The 6,937-nt window shown below is 40.8% G+C and overlaps 1 protein-coding gene across 1 annotated transcript in view; it reads right to left on the bottom strand.

Annotated features, from left to right (window-relative positions):
- Nucleotides 1-3,433: 3,433 nt before the first annotated feature.
- calcrlb (calcitonin receptor-like b) overlaps nucleotides 3,434-6,937 on the bottom strand; it is a 20,709-nt gene continuing 17,205 nt past the window's right edge. Inside the window, exon 13 of the mRNA XM_031558652.2 lies at nucleotides 3,434-6,937. This exon is cut by the window's right edge and continues 242 nt beyond it. The gene's annotated coding sequence lies outside the window, so the exon portion shown is untranslated.

Here is a 6,937-nt window from a genome sequence, read left to right as displayed (position 1 = left end):
TACGGCGGCTGAACTCTGACCGGTGATTGTTCAGGGATGGGTGCACGGGGAAGTATCCACTCCTAGCTCATTACTAGCGTCAGATTCTGGCTCTCAGATCCAGAACCTTTTCATAGTTCAGGTCATGAACTGTGCTCGATAGGTCAGTGCTGTTTTCTTAGGTTTTCAGAGTAGCTTTTTACCCCCATTGCACACACACAAAGCTTAGGATTCTCTTGAGGAGCCCTTAAGGAGATCACATTTATTGGTCTACCTCGCTCACTAAAAGTTTTCACAGCTTTGCCCCCAAAGAAACTTTAAGGCTTAAAAGAGCATATTTAAGTCCTGTGGAAAAACTCAAAGGTTCGTTTTGGAGCCACCTTCAGCTTTTAACACCCCTTGCCTACACTTTCCATTCCTGAGATTTTCCTCTAAAGCTGAGAGGAACCCTTGAGCAAATGGTTCCAGGTTAAATCTTAAAGGTTCTTCTCTATAAACATAAGTGCCCTTCCTCATAGAGTGCTTCTTCATCCTCCAGATGAACCCACCGCGCTGCAGGGGCAGGAATGCACACGTTTGTCACCAGCAACCTCGCAGGCCAGAAGAGATCAGTTCATACTGTGGCCGGGCTGACAGCTCTCGGCATCCTGATGTCTATTTTAAATTGCATCCTGTGGACGCGAGCTGCAGGGGAAGTGTGTGGTGTGTCCGTGACTCGAGCGCTGACGCTGGAGAAACGACACGGCCACGCAGAGCTTCAGGGGACAATCCTTCACACAACTGACATCTGCACTTGATGAGAACGGATTCATTTTATTAGACTTTTGTTTCATTTTAAAACTGGTAAAACAAGAGAAAAGATCACTAAGATTAAAAAAATTGGTTATGCAAAGGGATGCTGGTTTGCACAGCAGGAGCACACATAAGACGTTACAGCACTGTGTTCCCATTGAGCCTGACCCATGCAGTGCAACATAGTAAACATGTGAACATTTTAAAATGCATGATAATTGCTGTTCTTGTTTATATTCTGCCGTCCCATTCCTACTCCATACCCTTATTGGGCTGGTCCCAGCATGACAAACACCCATGAAAACATTTAAGAATGCACAATAACTCTGTATAACAAATGTACAATACAATAAATGTACAATATAAAACAAATCTGTAAAAACAATTGTAAGATGTACAATAAATACTACACAAACAATGCTTGTATTCTGCATTCTCTTTGGGCTTGTCCCAGTGTACACATGGATCTGCCTATACACTCACAAAGACTTGGACAAACAAAGGAATATGGTAATTGCAATAATCAGCAGACAGGGCAAATGTTAGGTCATCTTATTATTGGACACAGGAAGCCATTTTGTTTCATGCCAGTAGATGTGTACTTGATTAGAGGAGTGTACAGGGACTGCAGCGTGTACTGCTGTGTGTTATTTGTAATGAGCAGCCCATTGTATACTCAACTCTTATGGCCTAATGCCAATATCTAGATCTCTCACAGAACCAGTCTCTCTGGACCTCTGATGGTCGTAAACATCGAGAGTGAATACGCCAAAGGTGTGCGAAGTTGCAGTCAGCAAAGTGTGGGAAAGTAGTAGACCTGCATAGGAGGTTATACATACGAAACTAGAAGAAAATCCCGTCCCGTTCATAAAACAACTTCCAAAGTAAGATGTATGTGTTGTATAAGTAATAAAGTTTTTTGTTGTGCTGCAGTCATATTCTTATACAGCTAGGCTTTATCTCTTCCTGGAAGTCCAAGGAAGGCTGTCAGGAATTCCTCAGAGGAAAAAAACGCACACATCTGAGGGAAGAAACTCTGCCGACAAAAGATATGACCCACTGAAGGATCGTTTGGGGGAGCCTCAGACATGGCCTGAACATGTGGTTCTAATAATAGCGAAGGTACCAGATGCGCAGCATGTTAGCAGAGTTCGAAATGGATACTAATTTCAAAGCCGCGCTCACTCACACGTGCAAACGTTGCGGTCGGGAAATGAAAAGCATTGGTCTGCGGTTAATGTTCCTGTAAATGATGACAGCTGAAGAGTGAAAGTGCCACGCTTAAGAGAGAGAGAGAGAGAGAGAGAGAGAGAGAGAGGGAGGGAGGGATGGAGATTAAAGGGGAAGCCAGAGACAGAGAGACGCAGAAAAAAGAACTGAAGAACAGAGTTGAGAAAGACGCCAATAAGAGGATAAGAGAGTCAAGTTGTGTGTGAGAGAGAAAGAGACAGAGGGAGGAGAGAGTGAGAGAGAGAGTGGCAGAGAGGGACAGTGACAGGGAGAGAGGGAGGAAGGGGAGTGGTAGAGAAATAGAGTGGTAGAGGAGGAGTGAGAGAGGGTGACTGCATCAGGTTTATGGATTCATTTTGTGCTCATCTCAGGAGAGGACCCCCCACGATAGCTATGAATCACTGACTCCTGCAACACAGGCTGCCAGGGGCTACACTCCTCACTGTGTGTGTGTGTGTGTGTGTGTGTGTGTGTGTGTGTGTGTGTGTGTGTGTGTGTGTGTGTGTGTGTGTGTGTGTGTGTGTGTGTGTGTGTGTGTGTGTGTGTGTGTGTGTGTGTGTGTGTGTGCGTGTGTGTGTGTGTGAGAGAGAGAGAGAGTGTGTGTGTGTTTAAAGAGGGCATGTGTTTAAAGGAACAGAGGAAGGAGACAAATTTGCTTTGGAGGCAAATATACAAACAACTGTACACACAGAGATCAGCATCAGAAAGAGAATTTGTGCTTATCAGTCTGTTTTTGTTTAGAGACTCACAAACATACGCACACAGAATCCACAGAGCAGAGAGAGAGAGAGAGAACAGGGAGGGAGAGAGAAAGAGAGAGAGAACAGGGAGGGGGCAGGAAATCTTACATCCTGTTGGCCTAATGTTTTCCCTGCCTCTAACACAACCCTTAGCAGACTGCCCATCACACACTATAGTTGCATCTTTAAAGGGCTAACGACCTAAACACAGTGTGACACCATATCAACATTTCCTTGTAATATATCCCAGAACAGCGCAAACACATTGGAAACTTACAAACACAAACCAGGAACGCCTTCTATGTCATGTAGTGACAAGTTCACAAAGTTCAAAATACCAGTTATGATAATAGCACAAGTGGAAGGTACCACAGACTAATGATACATATTACACTAACACAGATGGGAGGTGATAGCAGATATAGGATGCACAGTTAGGGCAGGGACAGGTGGATTGTTATTTTAAAGATTACTAAACCTGATTACAGCCACATCCCCTCGCTCTCCTCAAACTGCATAATGGTGGTAGGTGTAGGCTGTGGTCAGTGTCCTATTACTGTTTATACACTGTTACAGCCTGCTTTCTGCAAATAGCTTAAGAGATACTCATTGTCAATCAGCATGAACATGAATCTTATTAAACTAATCATAAAATTAATTGAAGCTGTTGGAACTGAATAGGCTGAAACTGATTCAGAAGACAATAATTTAATTCATCTTTTTTTCTGAATACAGACATACAGTACAGTTTGTCGCAAACAAATGTCAAAAGTGGAAAAGGAAACTGCTGACACTGAACATGGACATCCTAAAGTACTCCAGGAAGTGGCTTTGGATTTCCAATTCGAAAAGGAACAGTACAGGATTTTGGTGGTTTTGCCTATCACACCCTTTGGAATGGAAGCCGGTAGACATAAATCCAATGTGTCATGATGTCAGTGTCCTTTTTTTCTTTTTTTTTTGATCGTCATCATATTTCACATGACAGAGGCGTGATATAACCAATTTACAATCTGACCAAAAGCATTAGACAACATTTCACACCCAACAAATTAACCCCAAAAAAGCTGTTCCCCATGAAAACAGACATTATGCCTATGAATTGTTCAAATAACACTGTATAAACATTTAGATACATCATTAAATATCATTGATATTTATATATTCAGATGAATATACTGCACTTTTGTGTATAACAGGTTACACTGAAGCGTACAACAATAAATATGTACAACACTGAACACACATACACACACATACACACACACACACACACACACACACACACACACACACACACATAGGTAGTGTCCTGTACACACTTTCATTAATAAATACATACATCCTCCATGTTTCCAGCATTTCAAAATGAGGCAACTGTGACAGTTTAAACTGACAATGTGTAACCAAGGTGATATAGATTTATGTGCCTGACATAAAGATACAATTCAATGAAACCATGATTTCAAATGTATCTGAGGAGCAACATACAAACATACATACATACATACATACATACATACTACTATATACTAGTGTTACTAATATGAGTCATGAATTTGGATTCCACCAGTAGTAAGTTTTTCATCTTTAACAAACAAGTGAATGCAAAAAAAGACATGTAATGTAGGTCTTGGGTGCTAAGGGTGTGTTCACCTTACATCTCAGTGAGCTGAATCAAATGGTATTCCTTGTCTGGAAAAGAGGGGGAATCATATAAAATCCTGCTGGCCTTGCATCTGACACTTTAGGGCAAGATTGTTGTTTTGAACAGATTTCACCTTCTTTGGTGGACAAAAGATCAGTTGGAAGGTTTTTCTACATCTTACATAAGTGCTACTAGGAGGGAGTAAGCCCTTCAATACAAAAGATGTACAACTTCCACAAACCTCTCTTCATTTACAATGTGAAAAAGCTCTTCAGAGGCTAAAGCCCATAGGTGCTAGTGTCTGTCACTAGCACATTTCAAGGTGTCGGGGAGTGAGTGTACTCCTTGCACAGCACTGTACCTGCTGACTACCATTACTCTCACCCTCTTAAAGGTTTAGGGAGATAGAGTGAGATAGGTCCAGGTCAAAACAACCTGTGTTGTGTAGACAAGCACAGTCCCACACAGGACTCAAACTCACAACCTTGGGCATGGGAGGCGGCCATAGATGTTAGCGTCTGTTGCTAGCATCTCTCTTAATATGTTAATATGTTGAGGAGTGAGGTTTACTCACTGCACAGCACTGTACCCGCTGGTTACTGTACAATTGATCAGTATGTCCAAGCGGTTCTGTAGGTCCAGTTTCCTTTGTAAGGTGTGCAGTAGACTTTTGGTAGCTGAAATATCCAGTCATGTAGGCCTATCCATCACTGATCTTTCATGACGTATCAACAGGAAATGTATTTGTGGTCTTCTCTGTTATGTGACGTCTTAATTCATTATGTGGGGATCACAAATCACAAAAGTATCATGTTGGAATATGCTAGCATATGCTGGCAAACTACGTTCATTTTCAAATTGATCATACTAGTGTCAGTACTTGGACACGGATAAGCAAACCACATGGTTCAAACCTCCTACTGTCCTTTTCAGACATTGTGAAATGATAGAAATCAGTGACGAAACTCCATGGCTGTCCATGTAGCTTCCTAAAATTGAAAAGCTTTCTTATTGAAAAAAATATTTTTTTTATCATTTTCAGTGTACCTGCTATAAAAAGTAAGGCCTATTGTATTTGGGTCAATATGACCTGAAATAGCTTTTGATGAAGAACAGGCTATATGAGCTGCTCTGTCTTACTCAGTATGCTATAATCTAGACAGCCCTTTTCCTCATACTCATAATTACCTGCTAGAATATCCATTTCCAGAAAGCCAATTTAGCATGCTAGCAAAACATTTTATCCTTTGTTTCTTTAGATGTGTTCAGACCTAAGCACTTTAAAATTGGACCTAGCCACTCTAGTGATGGTGACTGCTTGACTTAAAAGCTACTCAGAAAGACCTTTGCATTAGGATTAGCATTAGTGTGTTGGTGATACCACTATTTCTCCTATGTCTATCTTTATTATATTTGCATATGAAGTTCTTACCATTGGATTTCTAATGATGAGAGTATAAGGCCTCTTCATTACTCATTTTTTTTTTTTGACAATTTAGAGATAGCATGAGAAGATCAGTGGATGGTCTAGCTCTTCCTGAGATGAGAACCAATCAGAGGTGGAAAAACAATGAACTAAATGATTACTATGATCTAGCCATTCTAGCCTAGCAACACAACATTTGACACTTTCCCAAGCTCAAATTGGGTGCCATTTGGTACAATGGGTTTTCCTTTTTTCCCCCAAAATACCTATTTGGTTGAATTGTACACAAGTAATTGTAACACTGCCCAATTGTAAAACTGTACTTAAATATTTAGGTGAGTAATAAGATAGATTGAATCCTGGGTCATTATGACCCAAGAGTAATGGGTATTCTTTTTTTCTTAGGACAATAGGAGAGTTAATGTAGAGAAGATCCTTTGAACCAATGATAATGTCTCTTGGATCCTCCACATATATTGCTGCTTTGCACTCATCCAGTGCTGAAATAACACAAATTGGCATACTGTTACTAAAGGCACCAAGGTACACTCCAAATGGACATCTACAGAACCAAGGCTGAGCAGATACTCCAATGGAGAATGGCCAAATATTAAGCCTTAAGGTAAAAACGCTCTGATTGATCTCTTTATGACTGGAATTCAGTGCTGTGTTGCTTTAGATCCAGATGTAATTCCAAACTTCAAAGTCGCTTAAGTTCCTTTTTTTTCTGTGGCATGAGTAACTTGAAAATGCACGTGGTTTCAGCAAGATGTCTCAAAACATGAAAAACCCACAATTAGTCACTCATGACCAAAGCATTCCTTCAATGCCAGTGCGATCCCACTGATGCTGGCCACAAAAGAAAAGTATATATATATATATATATATATATATATATATATATATATGTTCATACAAACATTTATATAACGTTCATATAAATGGATATTTAGGTTTTGTCTTTCTCCTCCATCAAGGTGAATATGAGTCAGAGCGTAATTGCAGCTTCTGTGGCAGTGACTGTATGCAGTAAAGGGCCCATCACTAAGGTCTTCACTAAGGCCTCTCACGAGTTTTCACTCTCCCCAAACACGAGTCCTCTGGCCCAGCCTCAGGGACCTG

Source organism: Clupea harengus, chromosome 21, assembly GCF_900700415.2.
Source record: "Clupea harengus chromosome 21, Ch_v2.0.2, whole genome shotgun sequence".
NCBI classification, from domain to species: Eukaryota; Metazoa; Chordata; class Actinopteri; order Clupeiformes; family Clupeidae; genus Clupea; species Clupea harengus.
This window is presented reverse-complemented; position numbering and strand designations above follow the sequence as displayed.